Source organism: Gorilla gorilla, chromosome 2, assembly GCF_029281585.2.
Source record: "Gorilla gorilla gorilla isolate KB3781 chromosome 2, NHGRI_mGorGor1-v2.1_pri, whole genome shotgun sequence".
NCBI classification, from domain to species: domain Eukaryota; kingdom Metazoa; phylum Chordata; class Mammalia; order Primates; family Hominidae; genus Gorilla; species Gorilla gorilla.
Genome location: NC_086017.1, coordinates 146703459 through 146728482, shown reverse-complemented (window position 1 = coordinate 146728482; position 25024 = coordinate 146703459). Strand labels below are relative to the sequence as shown.

The 25024-nt window shown below is 39.0% G+C and overlaps 1 long non-coding RNA gene across 1 annotated transcript in view; it reads left to right on the top strand.

Moving 5' to 3' along the window:
* Positions 1-23793, top strand: part of LOC134758015 (uncharacterized) — a 52475-nt gene extending 28682 nt beyond the window's left edge. Inside the window, exon 3 of the long non-coding RNA XR_010132699.1 lies at positions 23743-23793. This is a non-coding gene — a long non-coding RNA (uncharacterized lncRNA). The remainder of the gene's footprint in view (positions 1-23742) is intronic.
* Positions 23794-25024: the final 1231 nt, after the last annotated feature.

Sequence of the window (25024 nt, the reverse complement as noted above, 5' to 3'; positions counted from 1 at the left end):
AGCATAATCCACAAAAGAGAAAGTGGATAAGTTGGACTTTATTAAAATTAGAAATTTCTGCCCTGCAAAAAACACTGTTAGGAGAATGAAAAGACAAGTCACAGAGTGGGAGCAAATAGTTACAAAAGACATATCTGATAAAGGACTTGTATCCAAAACATGCAAAGAGCTCTTAGAATTTAGCAATAAGAAAATAAGCTAATTGAAACATGGGCAGAAGATCTGAACAGACATCTCACCAAAGAAGATAATACAGATGGCAAATAAACAATTGAAAATGCTTAACATCATTTGTCACTAGGGAATTATAAATTAAAACAACAGTGAGGTACCCCTGCATGTCTCTTAGAATGGCCAGAATCCAAACAACTGACAATATCAATTGTTGGTGAGGATGTGGAGGAACAGGAACTCTCATTTATCACTGGGGGAATGCAAAATGGTACAAACATTTTGCAAGGCAATTAAGCAGGTTTTTAATAAAGTTAAACATAATCTTGCCGTATAGTCTGGCAATTGTACTTCTACATGTTTACCTGACTAATATGAAAACTTATATTCATAAAAAACATGAATACAAATATTTATTGCAGCTTAATTCATAATTGCCAAAAGCTGGAGGCAACCTAAATGATTTTTAATAAATGAAAGGATTAACAAACTGTGGTATATCCACACAATAGAATATTATTCAATGATTGAGAAGAAATGAGCTATCAAGCCACAAAAGGACATGAATGAAACTTAAATGGATATTGTTAAGTAAAAGAAGCCAGTCTAAAGGCATACTATATGATTTAAGGTATATAATGTTTTGTAAGAGACTAAACTATAGAGTCATTAAACAGACTCTATGGTTGTCATGGATGCAAAGGGAGGAAGGTTGAATACGTGATGCACATGGAATTATCTTAGGGTGATTAAACCATTCTATATCATAATATAATGGTGGGTACCTGACATTATGCATTTGCTAAAACCCATAGAACTTCACAGCACAAAGAGTGAACCTTAATGTATACAAATTTAAAAATTCGTTTAAGAGGACAGGACATTCCAAGATGGAATGCAGACTAGGGCAAAAGAATACAACTGTATTACAAATGTATGATACAACCTAATTGAAGAGATAGGGGAAAAAGATTCTGACCTAAGTATCTTTGGAAATAGGTGAAGACTGTAAAGATGAAAGGATCTGTACATAAAGACTGTAATGCAGCTGGTGATGTTGTTTCCCATTGGAGTGCAGGTTAACAATTCTGAAACCATTGTACATGTATACCGGAACTGAAGAATTAGGTATACGGATGGTGGATGATGAGAATCAAGTTTCCCACTCATGGACTGTAAGGTTATAGACAAGCAAGAGGAGGGATAATCCATGTGGTACTTGATTAGAGTAGAAGACATTGGTCTATGAACTTAATGTTCAGCTTAATATAGAAACAGATGGATATATCAGAAATGTGTATATGTAAATAAATATGTAAATATAAATTATATATACATTTATATATGTCATATATTACATATATGTGTATATATGTGTATATATAAATTATATATACATTTATACATACACACACATATATACACATATAATACACATTTATATATAAATTATATATACATATAAATTATAAACGTATATATAATTTATATTTATATAAATGTGTATATATGTGTATTATATGTGTATATATGTGTGTGTATATATATACACACACACACATATATACACACACACACATATATGTAATATATGACACTCTGGTAGCAACGAGCATACCTCGATTGGGCTGAGATACCTACAGCCCAATCTTGGTTTCTAATGCTATTCTTTAATAAAAGGAACCAGGGATCCTGGAGAAGTCATTTATTGTAAGGCTGGGGCAGGAAATATAAGAGATGAGCCTGGAGCATCTTAATAGTCCCAGAAAGTAAGAAAGTGTTCAAAAACACACAATGATGGAAGTATGTCAAAGGGACATAGGAACCAGCTGAAAGAACTCCTAATGGCCAAAGCAGGAATAAATTGAGCAAGAAAATAAATTAGGTGATATTGCATTTTAACCCAAAATATAAAGTAAAAATATCCATGAGACATAAAGAAATGATTAAGTGAATACATGAACAGTATAGAATAGATAAATCTCCCATGTGAAAGAAGCCCAAATAATATATATAAATACTTCACCCTTAAGGAGGTGAAACATTCTACCCCAACTCTTACATGTGGTCTGTGAATAGACTTCCTTCTAAAGAATACAGTATGAAAAGGGGAGAAAAGTTGCTTTGCAGTGGAGGAAACACTACCTCAGTCAGATGATCAAGATTAACATCAATAGTGGTAAGTCATGTTCATAGCTTGTACTCTGGATCTGATGGCACTTTGCCTCTATAAAAATCTTCCTGCCAGGAAAACCATAACTCTAGTCTAACCATGAGAAAAATATTGAACAAATCTAAATTGAAGGATTTCTACAAAATACCTGACCAGGACTTCTCAGGTTTTAATGTTAAGGCCATCAAAACCCAGGAAAGTCTGAGAAACTGCCACCATCTAGAGGAGTGTAAGGAGACATGATGACTGAATGCAATGTTGTGTCCAGGATAATATCCAGTCACAGAAAAATGACCTTAGGTAAAAGCTTAAGATATCTGAATAAAGTGTGGAGTTTAGTTGATAATAGTGTATTAATATTGGTTTATTAGTTGTGACAAGTATATTAATATAAGATGTTAGCAGTAGAAACTGGGCATGAAGGGTGAGAGAACTACCTGTACTATCTATGCAAATTTTCTGCAAATAGAAAAGTGTAATAAAATTAAAAGTTTACTGAAAAAGATAACTTTTTAAAAAAGGTGGTGGAGGGGAAGGGAAGGAAGGCAAAAATTAAGAGATGCTCAGCCCTATAGGAGAATCTAGCCAGATGTTGAAGCACAGATGTGAAAGGGTCCCCGAAAGCAGAGATTTGGCTGTCAGAAATGGGTCAATTCCAAGGAATCTTTGTAAAACTGAGTATGAATCCAAAGGTACCGCCCTGGACACCAGCCAGAAGGTGTTCAGTGAGACTTTTATGGTCTATTTAGTGAGTGTCTACTTAGTGCCAGGCACTTTATAGACATTTTCTTATTGACTCCCTCAACAACTATGTGAAGCAATTACTCTTCTATTCTTTGTGCAGATGAAGAATTGAGATCCAGAAAAGTTGTATGTCTTGAAGGCTACAGCAGAGGACTGGCTGGAGTTGGAGCCCAGCTCTGTCTAAATCCAAATTCCTCATACTTCTTAATAGTTTCCATTTACTGAGCACATAAACTATCATCCAGTCCCCATGACAAATGCTTTAAATACATTTTAACATAAAATTCCTGATTTGGCTGTAGGTTCTATCATGATCCCCATTTTACAGATGAGGGAAGACTCCGAAAGCTTATCTGTAAGTTCTTCGAAGTCCCACAGATAGGACATGGTGGCACAGATATTCAAATACAAGTTCTTTGATTTCCAAAACCCAAATGTTAAACCACTAGCCTGTATCACTTTCCATTATGGTGACTGGAGGTTTTCCCTGAGTGGTGTGTGGTTTCCCCTGCGTGGAGTATGACCTGTCAGGTCTGTCTCTGAACTACTTCCCCTAAGGCTAGGATTGACTAGAATGACCAAATGACTATAGAAGCCCTGCTTACCATTCTCATCTCTCATTGTATGGAGATCTATGTTTCACTCTGGAAGGCCAGCCTGCTGAGGGCATTGCTACAGTGAACACCCAGGCACTCTCCTGCCTCAGGTCAGCAAAGGAGCAGCAATTTCCTCAACTGCCATCTGCAGACCTCTGGAATGGATCTTTAGATAAAGTCCTTTAGCAATATCTCAACATAATCAAATTGTACATTTTACGGTGGCTTCAGATGCCCAGAGTGTGGCCTGCAGTGAAAATGATGTCTATGACACACAGGGTGAAAACGACTAGTAATGGCCTCTGATAAACAGGTGTGCTCCTAGCTCTGCAGACACTGCAAGCCATTTAAGATCTGCCAATCGTATTTGAGCTGTTGAGTCCTACAGCCTGCACTGCTTGGCAATGCAGGATGCAGGAAGCAGATTCAATAGCAGGAAGAACATACAAAGAAAGCCAAGGGCTGGGCATGGTGGCTCATATCTGCAATCCCAGCACTTCAGGAGGTCAAGGCAGGTGGATCTCCTGAGGTCAGGAGTTCAAGACCAGCCTGGCCAACATGTTGAAACCCCGTATCTACTAAAAATACAAAAAATTAGCCAGGTATGGTGGCGGGCACCTGTAATCCCAGCTACTCGGGAGGCTGAGGCAGGAGAATCACTTGAACCTGGGAGGCGGAGGTTGCAGTGAGCCAAGATCATGCCATTGCATTCCAGTCTGGGCAACAAGAATGAAACTCCATCTCAAAAGAAAAAAAAATTGAAAGCCAAGGACTCAAAGCTTATGAGAATGATGCCTAGGATATTCTGTACCTATGTGCCTGAAGCAGGCTTCAGAAGACAGTAGGGCTTTAATCCTAGACAGAGGGCCCAGGAGAAAATTCTTCAGCAAACATCGCCATCCTCAACATGGCCAAAACATTGGGGACTATTAACTCTGGCAGTGATATGCCAGGATGCTTTCCATTAACATTTTCCAAAATATCGGTGAGCTACTTCCAAGATTGTGTTGAGCAAAGGGTTAGTCTTATGCTGTGACCCTGCTGTGTAGTAATGGCAATGTAATTTCTGTTTGCAATGGATACATTATATCCTAGAGACATTATCGCTCTTCCTTGGGAAATGCTGTTGCATAACAGTGTTGGGGCTTAAATTGTAAGCTGTGGCAATAGCCACATTTAATATGGGGATGCGCTTGTATTTTTACAATTTTGTGGGTTGGAATTGGTGAAGTGGTATTCTTATGTAGCCTGTTAATTCCCTGGCTTTTTGAGAAAATGGAACAGATGAGAGACTAGGTGGGAAGGTGGTGTCCTCACTTCCAGGGGAAGGTGGAGCAGGCCACAGCTGCTGAAGAAGGAGTACAAAGGTACTTTTGCCTTGAGTGCGACCCCTCTGGCTGGGGTGAGCTGAAAGGAAAGCAAGTGGTGGAAGGAAAAATTTTGCATATATTTTGGAATTTTACTCATGACAACAGGGGATAGAAAACTGATTTCTTTAGAATTTGGATTCTTCTGCATCAACAAGGGAAGGACTTGGAAGAAGGAGAAGCAATACAATGTTAAATTTTATGGGCCAGTTTGGGACATTTTATTATGTAGGCATTGTGTTCTTTGGACTATGTTGTTAATCATCTGCTGCATATTGTTTAACACTGTCTGGCGAGCTTGATTGGACAACATGGCTGGGCATTATTTAAGATGGGAAATAGGATAGCAGTGACTTCTTGGCCTACTGCCTGATGGTGTAGTTGAGGTTCCAGATATATCTTGGCATGAATAGAAAATTGGAGGGGCTATTCTGCCAGATTGCTGTGTTTAATGGAGACTGACAAGCCTCCTGTGTGAACTCACCCCAATGGGAGAAGGAGCCAGCCTAGTTCATGTGTCTACAACAAAAGCCTTAGTTGTTGGCTGAGAGTCTTTATGTTTTCTCCTAGCCCAGTTCCCATTTCACTCATCCATTCATTTAAAACACTTTTACTGAGGCATTAATATGTAGCAGTCACTGTGTTATGTGTATAATTGCAACAGTGAACAGGATAGAGACAATGAGTATTTGTATTCTGTGGACATTAGGGAGGCTGAGAGTAAAATTTGAAAGAGCTGGTGCTCTGAACAGTCTGGCAGATACTGGAGCATAAGCAGTTCGCTTTCTCTAAAACCAGGTGTTGAATGGGGAATGGTCACCCCATCACCCAAAGCTGACCACTTTGGCCCTTCAGCACCATAAGGACTCTGAGGTATTGTTGGTACTTTTTGGTAAAGCAAGAGGAGATTATATCCAGCAAAGCAGACATCTCTGGCTCTAGGACAGCATAAATGGAGACCATAGCACCTGCTAGGTCAGTGACAAAGAGCACAACGCTTGGCAGACATGCAGGTGAAAACAAAGGCCCAACAGAGTGGTAATGTGGAAGATGCAGGGTCTGCAGTACCCTGAGGAGTAGTGGTAAAGAACTGGGATGAGTGTTGAAGGAGCAACAGTCATAGAAGGAGAATGCTTCGTTGTGAGTATATTTGTGAGATTCCCTGAAACCACTCAGAGACACTGGAGATATTTTGCAGGACAGGAATATGTTTTCTTGTCTTTGATTTTTGCTGCTAATGTGACCTCACACACACTTACAAACTGTTGAGCTGTGGGACAACTGAATTATAATACATATAATGAGAAAATCAACACAAAACTACCCTCTACTACTAGTGTCACAACCACCACAATTATTGCCATTATTGAATGCTTACCAGGGGCTAGGAACTGAGCCATGATCTGTAAGTATATTAAAGCATAATCCTTAGAACGATTACAAAGGACTACTTCTTTGGGCCCAGATAGAACCAGATTTATCTTTCTATCTGAAATAATCAAAAAATGGACAAAATACATGAAATAATGGTTTTATATATATATGTATATATATATATATATAATAGTTTTCAATACCATTATTTCATATATTTCAACAGAGGGCAGTAATACCTGAAAGATGAGAAACAAACAAGGTAATCCAATGATTTCCCCAGCTTCCAGGCCATGGGACAGGAAAGGGGAACTTTGGTACAGCCCAGCAGACAACCTGGGTTAAGGAGGCTGCAAGTCTGAGAAGATCAGGACAATTAGTGTACGGAACAGTGCACCAACAAGGAAAAAGCTGCACATAGAGAGACATCCAGATACCTGCAGAGGGTCTCTCTCAACTACTTAGCTGAGTACTGATCAGTATATAAGTATGAGGATAACAACTAAGGCCAGTAAAAGAATCACCCAAAAGGATTAGAGGTTACAGTGCCCAGTGTTCACACATGGCTGGGAATATGCCTGTTCGCAATAGTCAGACTGGAAAATATCATGATTTGAAAGGTGTTAGGTAGATTTCAGAAGAAATTTCCTTTAATAAGAATAATTAGCTCTAGATAGCTGTGGTCCCACTTACCAAATCTTTAAAATGACACCTGAAAGGGTCAAACAGTTTCTAAGTAACTTAGCTGCATCCTCAAACAAATCTCAAGAATACTTATAGGAATACGGAAATATCCAGCACCCAACAAGGTAAAGTGACAATGTCTGACATCCAATAAAAATTTATCAGACGTGCAAAGAAGAAGGAAAATACAAACCAGAATGAGGAGAAAAATTTGTCAACTGAAATCAATTCAGAACTAATACAGACAAGGGCATTAAAAGAGTTGTATTTCATATGTTCAAAAAGTTAAGGAAAGACAGAAAATATTAAAAAGATCAAAATTAAACTAAAGACAAAAATTACAGTGTGCAAAATAAAAAATACACTAGATGAAATTAAGGGAAGATTAGACATTGCCGAATGAAAGATCCAGAAATGATCTCAAATGAAACAGAGACTACTGATAACATTATTCATTTACAATACAACATGATGAATCCCAAAATAATTATGCCAAGTGAAAGAAATCACACACACAGACACACGCACGCACACACACACACACACACATACATATATATATATACAGTATGATTCCACTCATATAAAATTCTGGAAAATGCAAAAGAAGCCTGCAGATGTGGAGGACAAGAAAAGGTGGGAGAGGATTACAAAGTGGAGGAGAAAACTTTTGGAAGTAACGTTTGTGTTTATTGTCTTGATTTTGATGATAACTTCATGGGTGTATACATATATCAAAACTTAACAAATTGTACACTTTAAATGTTTTAAGTTTAATTACTGTACGTTAATTATACCTCAATAAAACTAAAAATTTTTAAAGGCATTAGAAGGTATTATCATATATATTTAAAGATGAGGAAATTGATATCCTGGGAAGTTAGTTGACTTACCTAAAACCAAACAGTTTATCAGACAGTGACCAGGATTCTTAATTCTTTATGCCTTTTAGTGACATCAGATGGCAACAGGAAAGCTAACATCCCTTGATCATACTTTTTGAAAGGATTGCACTTAAAACATATCTGTAATCAACAGTGAGCATTTGTTGATGGACCCTCTCTAATATACATCTACTGACCACCATCTGACATACTGCAAATATATTAATTTGTTAAATGTCAATCTTCCCGCCCCCTGACCAATAGAAAGAGAACAGGAATTGTGTTTAGTACACTATTTGTATTGGATATTTCTTATATATTTACCTCTGTCCATACCTCTTTCCCTCTTGTCCCACCTGGCACTTTGGTGACCAAATATGCATAAACTCCAGTGGTTTTACAGAGACACAACTTGTCTCTTGTAAAACCATTGGAGTTTTGCCTCATGCTTGCCTCTGGTGCCTCTTGCCTCATGCTCTAGAGTTTTATTGTTGATGCTGCTGCAAGACGCCCATTCAAGTAACATATATTACTTCGAAGTGAGGTTTCCTTCATGGGATGCACCTTTTTAATGGGAGATGGGATTCAGTGGATACATTTTATCTCATCACTTCCTAATGGATGGACCTTACATTATTTCTCAGGGATGGTCCTGCAGGATTGAGCAATCAGCCTCGCTTAGTGGTGGCAAATATAATGCCCCTGTATTCACTTCCCTGCCTTTCCAGCTTTAGTCTCTTTGACCCTCACTCCTACCACCTGAGATTGAACTCTTTAAGTAAGTAAAGCACATAAGCCCCTTGCATCGGGCTCTGTTTCCTGCTTTGAAAGCTGGCACTAGCAGTGGTTCAAGCAAGTCAACTCCTGGATGGCATTTTGGAGCTATGCTATCCATGCATTGGATGAGAATAAGAATTTTTATGCCAGTAATAAGTGGGATAGTGGTGACTTCTGAAAGGCAGTGGCATTATAACAACTAAAGTTTCCATTTAGGTTTACTTGGGATGAAGTGCAGATACAAAGTGAAGTGTTATAATACATGGTGGTTATGGCTCTTGAACAGTATGGGGGCAATGATAATTATAGGAGTTGTATAATGTAATGGTTTAAAAAACCTCATTAGAGCCTTAAAATGACAATCTCAGAACAGGCAACTGATAAATTATGTCGCGGAAATCAGAAATTCCTGTGGAAGCTTTTAAAGAGATGTTTATCTCTGCAGCCACAGGGCAGGCTGTGCTGAGACCAGGCCCAGCATTTAATTGTAAGGGCATTGGAGCTGCAAAGGAAACAGAATGTGTAGCTGGACAAGTCTCCCATGTCATGGTCATGTCTTGCATGAAAAAATAGTGGAATCCTGAGACTTGGGAAAGGGCAATTTGGTAGATGAGCCAGAGGATCTTGAATTCTTAGATTTCTTTGAACTTTCTGGAATGGCAAAAGATTTCCATCCTTTGTTAGAGGACAGAAGACTCCTCTTTCCTGCAGATTGTGCAATGACCTCACCTGAGGTAGGCACCTCACTAGGTTTTGCTTGTTTTTCACAAGATTTTCTCTCACTCCTCCAACCCCAATTCATTTAGGCCAATAACAAAAGCCAGATGTCAACACATACTAAGTAGAGAAGTACAGCTCTTCTACAGGAGAAAATAGCTTACAGTGTGAAAAAAGGACTTATTTAATATGTACTAGCAGGGACTAGAACACATGTGTCCATGGATCTTATGGGTGTTGAACCATAAAAGAATATGACTAGATAGAAATTTATTGTTGGGGCACTTGCCCATGAATTAGGATTCAATGGTTTGACAGGGACACTTGCATTTGAAATTGGTCATAATAGTTTCCTTGGATGGCCCTTTGAAGCTTGTATATGATAATGGATTACAGTTCACAGAGATTTTCAAAGTGTGGTCCCAGACCAGCAGATTTAGCATCACCTGGGGACATGCAATTCCTCTACTGAATCAGAAACGCTGGAGTGGACTTCTACAATCTATGTTTTAATAAGCCCTCCAGGTTATTTGGATGCTCACTAAATTTTGAAAACCACTGGCCTATAATAATAAGGTGGAGAAACCAGAATATCTTTTGCACAGTATTTAAGGAAAGAGTCAGGGGCTCAGGGAGATGGAACTTTTAGAATGGATTTATTAAGTAAGACACAAGAACCATGTTGGATATGTTCCCTTGGGGGGTTCTGAGTGCACCCTTTCCTTAAGGCAATACAGAAGGCACAGGCTAGGGAAACACCAGAATCTTTTAAGAAACTTGGTGGTGGCTGTCATCTGTGGGACGGGGTTAACTACAGGAGATGCTGTCATGAACCTGGGCTCCTTAATGCCAATGGGATGATAAGATTATAGGATGATGGAGGCAGGTGGCAGCACTTAGGGTCAGAGGTCGATATAATAGGCAAGTGGTAATTGGGGTGCATTGACTTACAGGGGCTTGTAGAAATGACTAAACAGATCATGGCAGTGGTGGGGAAGGGCGGTGTGCAGTGATAGAGGGACAGCTGATTAGAGTGTTGCTCCATTTGTAAAATAACAAAAAAGGCCATCTCAGCTGCCACAATGGAAAGCCACAGTCCTTCACCTGTTCCAGTTCACAATCCCAGAGTCTGCTCTGTGAATAGAAGGCCACATCCACTCAGTAAAAACCTTGCGGTATAATTGCATGTGTGTATGGTAAGTATTTCACAGACCCTTCTCCACAGTGACCTGTGGTCATTTGCCAGGTTAACTGCATGCTTACAAAACGGGAATACGAGATTAGCTCTGGAGTCTGAGCTGATGCTGATGCCAGGGGTACCTGCATCATCATGGTCTTTGAACCTAGAAAATGTTCACCACAGCAGCCCCATCCCTAATCAGTCTCAGCTTCCTTACAGTTAGATCTTCTCCCCATTTCCTGGCCCATATTCCCCAAGACCACTACAAAAAAATGACACACTATTTCAGCTAGTTTATATCTTCCTCATGCCTGCCCATAAGAGCATCTAAATTAATTACTAAGTCATCTACTTTATCTCACTTAGGTTAGATGGAGTTCAGTAATGTTAGAAGTCAAAGTCTCTCTTTGACAGGGTTGGGCTGATCAGCACAAAGTTATGTTATTCTCAACATTACACTTAAGTGTGACTTCTGCTGCTCTTTTCTCCAAATATGAAAAATAGTAATTGCCCATTCTCTGTTATTCTTTCCTTCTGGCAGGTCTCAGAGGTTAGGACAAGGAAAGCCACCCAGGCAACAGTTTTCCTGGATAGTCCAGTCTCAGGCCCATAGCCCTGGGCATTAGGAGAGGGAACACTCCGTTTTGCTGCCCCTAGCAATGAGGACTAGTTGGCAGAAAGCCAAAGTAATATGGCTCTGCTCATGATTATTACCTACACCAAGCTCACCAGGACCAGCAGGTGAAGTGGCAGGTGTGTAGTATCCCAGCAGCTCCCAGTCAGGCTGGCTTAGATTTGTAAACATCAGAAAACCCAAGCCGCTCCCTACCAAGGTCTCCATATTGGCTCTGCTCAGCTTTCATGTTACCATTACGTGGAGGTGGTTGTTTGTTGTCCTTAGTACTCCTTCTGGAGTGATGACCCTGGCTGATTTTCCTTGAGAAGTGTGCAGACTGTAATGGACTTCAGTGATCTAGAATCTCCTCCCTATGGCAGCTCTCTCACCCCAGTTGATATTAAACCAGTATATATCGTTTTCCACCATCCTTGTACTTTTCATTCTGTGGCAGAGCCTGTTTTTCTCCAGTTTATGTCTGCTTATAGCTGAAATATTTTTCAGACATATTTGTATATTTCCTTTTATTCTCCATCGATGAAAGTATTATGAAGGAAAAGTCCTATACACAGACAGACCTTGCTGTACATTTCCTCATCCTCTAAGTTTGGATGATCACAAACAGAATTTTAAGAGATATCCTATATACAGATGAAACTGAGGATTTATAAGGCTCACAAAAGAGCAGAGTAGACACCTCACTGTGCAGACTTCTTTGACCAATTTTCCTGGTTAAGTGCAGAAATATAAGTGTTGGTTGAGCATCTCTTGACAATTCTGGGAAGCAAGTCAAAGGGTATAATTCTAACCCTTAAGGATCCCATAGTCTAGCTAGGGAGGGACTGAGGGAGTATAAAAATAGAAAAAATATAAAAATAGAAAAATAATAGAACCATGTATAAGGTACCTAATAGGGGACAAATGAAGACATCTTTGAGGCAGGGATGCTTGAGCAAGATTTTGAAGACGGATAAAGTGGGAAAGCAAATTGCTAGCAGGAAGAAAGATATGACAACCACAGGCAACAGCATGTCTGTTGAGAAATACAGGTACATAGTTTTGGTGGGGTTTAAAATATCAGTGGGAAAGGTGAAAGGAAATGAAGCTGGAGAAATAGACAGGACCAAGTCAAAGATTGTCTTATATACCTAGAAGCATAGCCTTTATTCTCTAGGCCAGTGGTTTTCAAAATGTCGTTCCTGGATCAGCATCACCTGAGAACTTGTTAGAAATGTAGATTCTCGGCCAGGCACGGTGGCTTACGTCTGTAAACCCAGCACTTTGGGAGGCCGAGGCAGGCGGATCACAAGGTCAGGAGATCGAGACCATCCTAGCTAACATGGTGAAACCCTGTCTCTACAAAAAATACAAAAAACTAGCTGGGTGTGGTGGCGGATGCCTGTAGTCCCAGCTACTCAGGAGGCTGAGGCAGCAGAATGGTGTGAACCCGGGAGGCAGAGCTTGCAGTGAGCCAAGATCGCGCCACTGTACTCCAACCTGGGTGACAGAGCAAGACTCTGTCTCAAAAAAAAAAAAAAAAAAAAAAAAAAAAAAAAAAAAAGTAATGCAGATTCTCCACCCTTACTCCAGCAGCTGAATGATAAACTCTGGGGATATAGCTGAAAATCTTAATTTTAACAAGATCTCCAAGTGATTTTGATGCACACAGATGTTAGAACCTCTGCTTTAGGGGTTGAGGAGCCACAGCAGGTTCTGAGCATTGGGAACGCATAGTTTAAAAACATCTCTCTTACAGCAATGTGGAAGCAGGATTGGAAGGGGCAAACCCTGTGACAGAGTCACCAGTTGGAAGACTGCTCCAACAGTCCAGTTGAGAAATGACCAAGATCTAAGCAGGGCAGAAACAGAGGAACTGGGGAGAAGAGCACAGGGGTGAAAGGTGAAAATGTTTTTAACAGACTTTGAGACCAGTTGGATTTGGAAGGTGAGGGTCAGGGGACATCTGCTGTGGTGACTGAGGTTACAGTGAAATGGCCCAGTATGGTCAGGCCAGCTAATAGGGAGGGGGACATTCTCCAGTGCACCTTAACATCCATGTGCTCATTAGGTATGTCTTTCCATTGACCTTCACAGTGAGGAAGCAAGAGCTCTTTCTGAGTCATCAGAACTACTTCACAAAGATGAGTGATTATTCCAGACAGAGAAAACATCTCAAAACCAGTAGTACTAATGAAAAGAATGCGTAAAGTGTATGTGTGTATGTGCACATGCACATTCTAGGGAATGCTATGGTATGGGATTTCTGTTTGGATTCCAATTATTTTGTTATCTTCCTGGTACCTGCATTTGTATGCAATAGGTGATGGGGTGAGGTGAGTAACTTAGCTGTTAGTGCTTCATGGTCTCAGCCTCTGTGTATTTGATTTCCAGCAAACAATGCAGATAGGTAAGTATGAGAACTTTTTGGGAGCATGGGGAGTGTCGGATGCTTCAGTTGTTGGTTTGTTTAGAGACTTAAACATCTCTTGTAGAAATGTTCCAAAATCTGGGCTGTAAGCCACAGATTGTGATTGTGCTGCTCAATTGTTCCAGAATGGGGTTCCTGAGAGTCATATTAACAGATTATTATATTTCCTTAAAATGTCATGTCATGGGTTGAATTTTGTCCCCCAGAAGAGATATTCAAGTCCTAACCCCAGTATCTGTGAATGTGACCTTGTTTGGAGATAGAATGTTTGCAAATAAAATCAAGTTAAAATGAGGTCAAGCTTGATTAGGGTCAGCCCTAATCCAAAGACTGTTGTCTGTTTAAGAAGGGGGAAATGTGGATGCAGATGCAGGCAGAACAGAGAGAACATCATATGACTATGGGATCCACGATTGGAATGATGCACTTACAAGCCAAGGAACATGAAGGTTATAAGTTAGGAAGAGATAAGGAAGGATTCTCCCCTAGAGGATCTAGAGATAGCCTGGCCAACACCTTGATTTTGGACTTCTGCCTCCAGAACTGGAAGGCAATACATTTCTGTTGTTTTAAGCCACCAAGTTTGTGGCAATTTCTTACCACAGTCCAATAAGTGAATACATGTCCCAAACCTTTAATAGGTTTAAGATACATAATTCCAAATTCCAAATAGAAATGTAAAAAAGCAACAATAATCAGGTATGATTTGAAACTTACACAAGACAGACTTTTAAATCAGGGGAGTTAGGGAGATGGAAGAGGAGCCTCCTGTGTGTAAAATATGAAGAAAATGGATAGTGTTTTTTTTCTCAAATTGCCCAAAAGTGCAATAGACTGGCTTCTTCTGAGATGGAAGGAGAAATTCTCTATAACTTTCAGGGAAAATAAGGACAACCAGATAACTCTCCTGTTCTGTGACAGCCTACCACCAAATGAGAGATGGAGAATAATAGAAAAGACAGTGATGATATAAAACGGGCCCCAGCCATGGAGCATTGCTGGATTAACTCCAGCAGCATTTGTGTATATTGTCATGTCAATAAAATTACTGAAATTGAAACCTGAAATTGAACAGAGTGTGAAAGAAAGAAGATATTACTCAAGGGACCTAAGCAGTAAATATTCCCATTAAGGGGAGGTGATATCATGGAAAGTTTCTGTGGTTTGTGATGCCATTGAAGTCCAAACAAAGCGGGTATAATTTCATTGTTTCCCTCTGTGGCATTTTTTTTGCAGAATGAAGCACTTGGCTGTAATAAAATTGTGCTCCTGAGAAGTGAAATCAAAGTTCACAGATGCATCAGTAGGTTGGAGTGCATATTCATTTATTCACAAGCCTTGTGGGGCTGCTTTTTCTCAGCCAGGAGATGTGAGCTTTCTTTATGCACCAGCAGGAAGTTGATGGGAAGAACAGGCTCTGGGTTTCTCATTCTTGGACAAGGAAGAAAGCTGAGCCTGAACATGACTGAGGTCAGCTCAGTGAGGTCGGCTTGGCAGTATGGCTGGAAATCCACCTCTCATCTCACCTCTCCTTGCTTAACTGTGGAATAATTCCTTTTTACCTACTCTACAATCCATGCAACCCTCACTAGATGCCCCCAGGCAACCCCTCTCTTTTTCTGCCATCTTAGGCAAAGGTTAGGGTGCACCATTCCTGAGGCTGAATCTGGGAACTACTGCAGGCCAGTTCCCTTTTTCTAGTCCAGAAAGCTCGTATGCCAGCTGTTTTCATCCCCAGCAGTCTGAGTGCTTAACTGGAAGCCTGATATCCCCACACCCCATGTGGCAGGACATTAGGAGCTCTGCTGATGATCTGTCCATAGGGTAAGCTCCTGACTCAAAATATACAGACACCAAAACCACTGCTAATGTTTCCCCTTGGAGATTGCTTTGTATTGAAAGAATTCATAGCCTGCTTAAAGTTCTTATCTTCTTATAGAAACAAGTCAAAAGGAAACAGAACACAGCATCTAATCCATCATTAGATACATCTATAAAAGGCCCAGTGTTGTCAAACTGGTGAGGAAGACCTGTTTTGTCTTTCCTGGGGATGCTGAGCTCAAGATGACTGAACTCTTAGAAAGCAGTAGGAGATAGTTCCTATTATGATTCTTATTTTATAATGGACACTGAGCTTTAGAGATGTTAAAACATTTGGCCAAGTTGGCAGAGTTAGAATTAGAACCTGGGTGTATATCTTGCCCAAGCCAAGAGGTCAAGAGAACCACTATGCCACATTGCTACTCACGAACTGCAATTTTTGGGGAAGCACAGAATGTCAGGGCTAGGTGACGGTCTTAGTCTGTTCAGGCTGCTATAACAAAATACTATACACTGAGTAGTCTATAAACAAAATAAGTTTATTTCTCATGGTTCCAGAGTCTGAAATGTCCAAGATCAAGGGGCCAACAGATTTGATGTCTCATGAGGGCCTGTTTCCTAGCTTATAGTTGGCAGCTTTTTGCTGTAACCTTACATGGTGGAAGGAGCAAGGAAACTTTCTTGAGTCTCTTTAATAAGAGCAAGAATTCCATTCATGAGGACTTCATCCATATGACCTAACTACCTCCCATTAGGCCCATTTCTTAATACTATCATTTTGGGGATTAGGATTTTTAACATATGAGTTTTAGGAGGACACAAACATTCAGATGATAACAGTGACTTTAGGGGTCCTCCAAGCAACTCTGCTGCTGGTGCTTATAGCTCCTCTACAGCACTGCTGGAAAGTGGTTGTCTAGATTCTGCATGCTTACTTTTAGTGCCAGAGAATGCACCATCTCTTTGGATAGCCCATAATGTATATTAAGTCATACATAAGCATAAGAAAACACTATTTTGGTTGTGATTTGAGATCTGCCTATGTGTAACCTCTACCCATTCATTCTGTCCTCAGGGACCACAGAAAATAATCCCAATGTTTTGGCAGACTGTGGAGCATTTAAGAACAGGTTTTGGCTCTCAATAAATCTTCACTTTTTATTCAATCTTTGAACAAGACCTCATCCATAATGGTTTCCAGAAATTTTGCTTTTCTTGGAACATGCTACAGTTTGTTAAAGTCCCTTTGTAAGTGTGGGAAACAGAATTTGAACACAATATTCCCGGTGTAATTTGGCCAAAAAATAACAAGGTGAGACTCTTGCATTCTATCTTTTTACCAACTTTGGGTCCTGGGAGTCAGCATGGTATTGACTAAGTTTCACTTGAGATTAACTTGGACTCTGCTCTGAGTTACAATCTGAGATGACCCAGGAATACCTTTACACTATCGATGAATAGAGCAATTTTATGAGCACAGGCCATGGTAAAAGTGCTCAGCCCTTTGTATATTTCATTGACCAACCTTTGTAAAGACATAAACAGTTCTTGGTTCAAATTGAACTCATTAAAATCCAACATCCCAATTGGTGTTATAAATGTTGCTATAGAGATACCTCCTCCATGGCTATTTGCCAGGGACCATGATATAAATCTATAGATAAAACAATCTTATCAGTTCTAATACATTGGTTAGGGCAAATACTGTGGGTATAATATATCCATTTTGGACACAGCTTATAGTTTTCTATAAATCATCCAGTTCAGGAGCAAGAACCATTGAGAAGTCTAGAAATTTGTGAGAAATATGTTATCTTCAATTCCACATCTTTATCTTCTTCCAAATAGCAACTTACCCTTTCCTCTGAATCAACTGTGCAGTGTCTCTTCAGAGTCATTGTCTCCTCACTTTATGATGGTTCTAACTGGAAAATATCCACGAAGATTTTTTTTCTAAAGTACTTCTGTGAATTTTGGAAGAACATACCATGTTCTTTTTTTTGCTAAGATACGGTTTCACTCCACCTTCAAATAACAAGGAGGAAGCAATAGGTAAACATTTATCTGCCAGTCTCTCTCTCTCCATTCATGATCTTGTTTAAACCTCCAACATCCCTGTAAAGTAGATAAAATTATTCCTATTCTATTTATCTATTTCATAGAGAAATCTGAGAAACTGAGGCTCAGAAAGGTAGGATGACTTGCCCAAGGCAAAGTACTGACAGAGTCAGTCTTCAAACTCTTGTAAACTAATTCTAGTTATAGTTCATTCCACTAGCCCCAGATTGTTTTACTGTTACAAATTGTAGTCCTCTAAAGCAGTTTGAAAGAGGCCAGTCATTTGCTCCTCAGAGGCAGGGTTTCCCCAACGAATTATTCTATTGTGATATCCGTGAACTAATTTCGGGATTCATCTTAAAGTTAATCAAGGAGGACAAACACAGTTACTCATGCCACTGCAATTACTTTATCTAAATAAGATATGCTACTTTGGCTTCACTTTTCTCATAGGTCAAATCAAACCAATGATTTTTAAGAATCTAAAAGTATTTTTGTTTAGAAAACAGGATAAAGTGAAATATTTCATTGAGCTATACAAAGATATTTTTGTCAATAAATTGATATTAATAAAATCTTTTGGATTCAAGATTTAAAGATAGAGGCAGAATGGGTCAAAAAATGCTTACTGAGTTTGACTGAACTGCAGACTAGCAACATCCAAAGGATTTGTGGCAGAAAGTGTTTCAAAATGCCGCAGAATACAGAGAATCTCTAAATCTTTGGGTTAGGATTCTCTTAGAATTTAGGGTCTGGGTCAGGGGTTCCCAACATTCCAGGGCCAGGCAGGCAATGTCAGTATGTGAGAGAGGTGGTATAAGTTTTTTTCTATTTTTTTTATTATGGTAAAATACACATAAAATAAAACTTACCATTGATAGTGTAAAGGTATTCCTGGATCATCTCAGATTGTAACTAAGAGCAGAGTCCAAGTTAATCTCATGTGAAACTTAGTCAATTCCAGGCTGCTTAGTGGCATAATACTGAGTAATCATCACAACCATCCATCTCCATAATTCCTTTCATCTTATAAAATTGAAACTCTGTGCCTGTTAAACCATAAGTCGCCATTCCTCTTTACTCACAGACCCTGGCAACCACCATTCTACTTTCTGTCTTTATGATTTTGATTACTCTAAGTACTTCACAGAAGTGGAATCACACAGTATTTGTCTTTTTGTGACTGGCTTCTTTCACTTAGCATAATCTCCTCAAGGTTCACCCATGTTGTAGCACATTGCAGAATTTTCTTCCTTTATAAGGCTGAGTAATATTTCATTATATGTACATGCCACATTTTGTTTACCCATTCATTTGTTGATGAACACTTGAGTTGCTTCCATGTATTAGCTATTGTGAACAATGCTATTATGAAGATGGGTTACAAATATCTCTTCAAGACCCTGTTTTCATTTATTTTGGGTATATACACATTTATTTTGGGTATATACACATAAGTGGACTTTCTGGATCATATGGTAATCCTATTTTTAGTTTTTTGAGAGTGGATATAGAAAATCATGGTATATGCGGTTTTCTTTTTCTTTTTTAAACTTTTATTTTAGGTTTGGGGGTACATGTGAAGGTTTCTTACATAGGTAAACTCATGGCATGGGAGTTTGTTGTACAAATTGTTTCTGTAAAAAGGTATTAAGCCCAGCACCCAATAGTTACCTTTTCTGCACCTCTCCCTCCTTCGAACCTCCACCCTCAAGTAGACCCCAGTGTCTGTTCCCTTCTTTGTGTTCATGATTTCTCATCACTTAGCTCCCACTTATAAGTAAAAACATGTGGTATTGGTTTTCTGTTTCTATGTTAGTTTGCTAAGGATAATAGCCTCCAGCAATGCCTATATTCCCACAAAAGACATGATCTTGTTCTTTTTAATGGCTGCATAGTGTCCCATGGTGTTTATGTACCACATTTTCTTTATCCAATCTGTCATTGATGGGCATTTAGGTTGATTCCATGTCTTTGCTATTGTGAATTGTGCTGCAATGAACATTTGCATGCATGTGTCTTTATGATAGAATGATTTATATTCATCTGGGTTTATGCCAAGTAATGGGTATATTGCTGAGTCAAATGGTAGTTCTGCTTTTAGCTCTTTGAGGAATCACCATACTGCTTTCCACAATGAATTAATTTACACTCCCACCAACAGTGTGTAAGTGTTCCCTTTTCTTTGCAACCTTGCCAGCATCTGTTGTTGTTTTTTTTCTTTTTAGTAATGGCCATTCAGACTGGGATGAGATAATATCTCACTGTGGTTTTAACTTGCATTTCTCTAATGATCAGGGATATTGAACTTTTTTTCATATGGTTGTTGGCCACTTGTATGTCTTCTTTTGGAAAGTGTCTGCTCATGCCCTTTGCTTACTTTTTTAAAGGGGTTGTTTGTTTTTCTCTTGTAAATTTGTTTTAGTCCCTTATGGATGCTGGATATTAGACCTTTGTCAGATGCATAGTTTGCAAATATTTTCTCCAATTCTGTAGGTTGTCTGTTTACTGTGTTGATAGTTTCTTTTGCTGTACAGAAGCTCCTAAGCTTAATTAGATCCCACTTGTCAATTTTTGCTTCTGTTGCAATTGCTTTTGGTGTCTTTGTCATGAAATATTTGCTAGTTCCTATGTCCAGGATGGTATTGCCTAGGTTGTCTTCCAGGGTTTTTATAGTTTTGGGTTTTACATTTAAGTTTTTAATCCATCTTGAGTTGATTTTTATATATGGCATAAGGGAGGAGTCCAGCTTCGATCTTCTGCATATGGCTAACCAGTTACTCCAGCAGCATTTATTGAGAAGGGAGTCTTTCCCTTATTGCTTGTTTTTGTCAGCTTTGTTGAAGATCAGATGGTCATAGGTGTGCAACTTTACTTCTGTGTTCTCTATTTTGTTCCATTCGTCTATGTACCTGTTTTTGTACCAGTGCCATGCTGTTTTGGTTACTGTAGCCTTGTAGTATAGTTTGAAGTTGGGTAACTTGTTGCCTCCAGCTTTTGTTCTTTTGCTTAGGTTTACCTTGACTTTTTGGGCTTCCTGGTTTCATATGAATTTTAAAATAGTTTTTTATTATTCTATGAATAATTCTGTTAGTAGTTTGATAGGAATAACATTGAATGTATACATTGCTTTGGGCAGGGTGGCCATTTTAATGAAATTGATTCTTCCTATCTGTGAACATGAAATGTTTTTCCATTTGTTTGTGTCTTCTCTGATTTCTTTGAGCAGTGTTTTACAATTCTCACTGTAGAGATCTTTCACTTCTCTGGTTAGCTGTATTCCTAGGTATTTTATTCTTTTTGTGGCAGTTGTGAATGGGATTGCCATCCTGATTTGGCTCTCAGCTTGACTGTGGATGGTATACAGGAATGCTAGTGATTTTTGCACATTGATTTTCTATCATGAAATTTTACTGAAGTTGTTCATCAGCTAAAGAAGCTTTTGGGCTGAGCCTATCAGGTTTTCTAGATGTAGAATCATATCATGCAAACAGGGATAGTTTGACTTCCTCTCTTCCTATTTGGATGCCCTTTATTTCTTTTTTTCTTGCCTGATTGCTCTGGCTAGGACTTTCAATACCATGTTGAATAGGAGTGATGAGAAAGGGCTTCCTTGTCTTGTGCTGGTTTTCAAGGTGAATACTTCCAGCTTTTGCCCATTCAGTATGATGTTGGCTGTGGATTTGACATAGATGGCTCTTATTAGTTTGAGGTATGTTTCTTTAATATCTAGTTTATATAGAGTTTTTAACATGAAGGGATGTTGAATTTTATCAAAAGCCTTTTCTGCGTCTATTGAGATAATCAAGTGGTTTTTGTCTTTAGTTCCATTCATGTGGTGAGTCACATTTATTGATTTGCGTATGTTCAACCAACCTTGTATCCTGGGGGTGAAGCCTACTTAATTGTGGTAGATTAACATTTTGATGTGCTTCAACCCAGAAGCAATGAGCACCCCTAGTATCCACACTATGGTCTCCAAATATTTCCCTGAAAAGGACTGTTCTTTACAAGAAACGGCTTATTTCAGCTCTGAAACAGGAAATGAACAAGGCAAGCCGTAAGTATCATATTATACTAAAAATCAAGGAGATAATTAATGAAAGACTACTAAGGTTTTGTCAAAGACTCAGATTCCAAATTGAAAAGGCTACCACTATCCAAAAATGGAATGATTTGGCCACTGATACAGATACAGTTTAATGGATTGATATATCAAATATATTTGAATTCATAAATTCATGAGGTGGCTAAAAAGTAACAGTAAAGAAGAAACTCAGTAGTAACTGATAGAAAATTAGGAAACTAATTTATTATTCTGAAAACTGGTAAATATAAGGAAATTATCCAGGAATTATCTTTCCTTTCTACAAGAGCTATACCTCAGAGTAAGCAAATTAATGATAAAGGAAAGTTCTTCTTTATATTATTATACAGATAATACTAAGTGAAGAAGAAGTGATATAATTAGAACATTAATATTTGGTAACCATGAATGAATTGTTGGATCTAGGCAATGATCGTCAATACTGCTAACAACACAGAGACATGTGGGCATTATGGATCTCCTGAAGAAAGTACACAACTCCACCAGTGAAGTGGTTTCGCCAAAAAAAAAAAAAAGAAAAAAAAAGAACAAAAACAAGAAAACAAACAAACTTGAATCTAATCAAGCCCTTAGCTCTAGCAATTTAGAGGAGCAGAGGAACTCATCAAATGAAACCATGGGATCTAATTAGCAAAATCCAGACAGTGGAAAACCCTTTAGGAAAAACAATCCAGTTTACTTATCAACTAAATTACAAAGAAAAGATGAGAGAGAGAGGAAAGGGGAACCTTTAGGTTAAAAGATACTTAGGCTAGATATCAACAATTATAATATGTGGACCTTATTTGTATCTGAATTGAATCAAACTGTAAAAGATCAGAAGAAAGACAACAAAGAAATATGAACACTGATTTTTCCCAAAGGTCACATTTCCTATTACCATCTCATTAGGGGTTAGGATTTCAACAAATGAATTTTAGAAGGACTTCAGTCTATAACAACCAGTAACTTCATATTAAAGTTTATTTGGAAGCTGGTGTTTCTCCTACTTAGCTTTTAATTTAATATTTTGCTTTCCTGAATTTTGGATTTTTGCCTGTGCCTTTCCTACTTTGACCACTATTAATTTTCCATACATCTTTGCTTCAAGCTGAAGACCTCCCCAATTCCTTAAATCTATCCCAAGTTAGCACTAACAAATTTTATGTGCACCGGAGACTTTTACTTAAGGACTGTCTGTGGATAATGGGTAGAGCTTATAGGCAATCACTTAAAATTGAATAAGAGGCATTATAACTAATGCCACAATTCTAAAATTAGCCACAATCCCCAATAGGCCTGCTCTGCTGCCTTCTTTCTTCCTTCTGAGACTTCTATTCCATTTTCTGGCTCCCAAGTCACAAACCACAAACTCCCAGCTATTCATTTATTTTTTTCCCCACAAGAAATAGCTTTATTGGGATTAGCATCTGGAGAAAGAAAGTAGTACCTGATACATCATAATGACTTGAGGAATGCAGATAGGGCAGGCCTATGGTTATTAGACAAATGGACTCCATTTCCCAGCAGACTCTGTAGTAAGTCTAAGCAATACAAGGCCCTTTTGGGAAAATAGTTTCCCCACTCTCAAAACCCTCTGCTAAGCTGCCATTTTTAAAAATGGATCAACAATCTTCATATGCCTTTTTTTACCTCAACCGCCACTATTATAAATACAATAAAATATCATATTTTATTAATCTTAAATTTATCTTTTACATTTAGCTCCAAGTGTTCCTCATTTTCCATAGTTACTGTCCTTCTGAACCTGGGAGCCACAAGTTCAACTGAAAATTTAGAAGGCAATCTTACTAGCCCACAGTGGCCTTTTTCCATTTTTCCTCATCACTTAGGACCAAGTAATAGGGAGAGTCTTAGGCTTGGGCAATAGAGTTATTTGCCTCACACAATAGCACAATAAGGCATCAAATGTGGGATACAGAGCCAGGCTGGTGAGATTTGTAGACAGGAAAGCACAAACCCATAATTGGTGTAGAAAGAAGAGGGATGATTGCTGGCTTGTGTGTCTATGAGCTTTCTCCATCCTCTTCATCTTCTCTTCCAGTCCCGCGCCTGCATTCCAGAAACCTAGAAATTCACAGAAGACTTGTCTGTGGTGAGTATGGAGGGGAGTAGGGAGTAGTGGGTGTCTGTGGTGGGGGATTAGTAGCTTGGATACTCTGGCTGCTACTTAAAGCAAGAGGACACTTGATTTCCATGAGGAACCCTGGGTGGGGGTGGTGGAGAGAAAGAGAGAGGGGGGAAACAGAGAGAGAGAGAGAGAGAAAGAGAGAGATAGAGAGAGAGAAAGTGTATGTATGGGGGGACAGGATCAACAGGATTGTAGCCTTTGGGAATGTGGAGTTGGAGGAATATGGAGGACTCCCCAGTAGGCATGGACGGCCTCAGCTCCCCTGAACTGGGATTATGGTAGCTCAGTACTCCTTGTTAAGTCTGTGCTTGGACTCAATTTATCTTTATCTTCCTATCACTTTCTTAAACAGAGCAGTTCATTTCCCCTCTTCAACCCAAACCAAGCTCTTCACCCAGGTTCCTATATCCAAACACCCACTGAAGTGTCCGCTAAGCAGAGGGTCATCTATTTAGGGTCTCTATACATTCACAGTCCAAAATGCTGACAGAGCTTAGAAATCACGTATTTTTGGTTACCTGATCACAGTCTAGTCTGTTTCTCTCCACCTTTCCTTCCAAAGCCAGATCCTAGAGCTTATGAGATTATTTTCTTCAAGTTACAGAAGCATCGGAAAAAGTGGAAACTTATGTACAGTCCAGAAAGTGTGAAAATATGGCAAAAGGTGGGGTCCATGAATTTTTCCTTTTTCATTTCCTCCCTTAGTTCCTTTTCTGAAAGAGGAGCTTTCTGTGTCCACCTGAAATAGTGTGTTGCATAATAGCTGTCTCGGTCCTACTGTAGTTTTTGCTCCTGTTCTCAAGGTCTTGCTGCTTCCTGCAAATGAGCAATAACAAACAGATCTCAGATCTCTTAATGACAGGTGGTTTATCTTAGTTTGTAATCAAAAGGGTTCCACTACCACCATTAACACCCCCAAAATTAAACACAATGAAAAAAAGAGTAAATGTCTGAATAAACTGAACTTTAAATATATAATTAATAAAAATTGTATTTGTTCTCCCTTGTGGAGTGTGTCGATATTTACCTAAGTGTCACATGCCTAAGCCCAGTGGAAGGAAAGCCCTCTGTGGTCCAGGGTATTGGATGGCAGAGACTCTGGCCTGGACCTACCCTGTCCAGCTATTGCCTGATCTTGTTATTCCTCTCATTATCCTTCAGCAGTCTGCAATCCCAAGCCAAGGGACATTCAGCC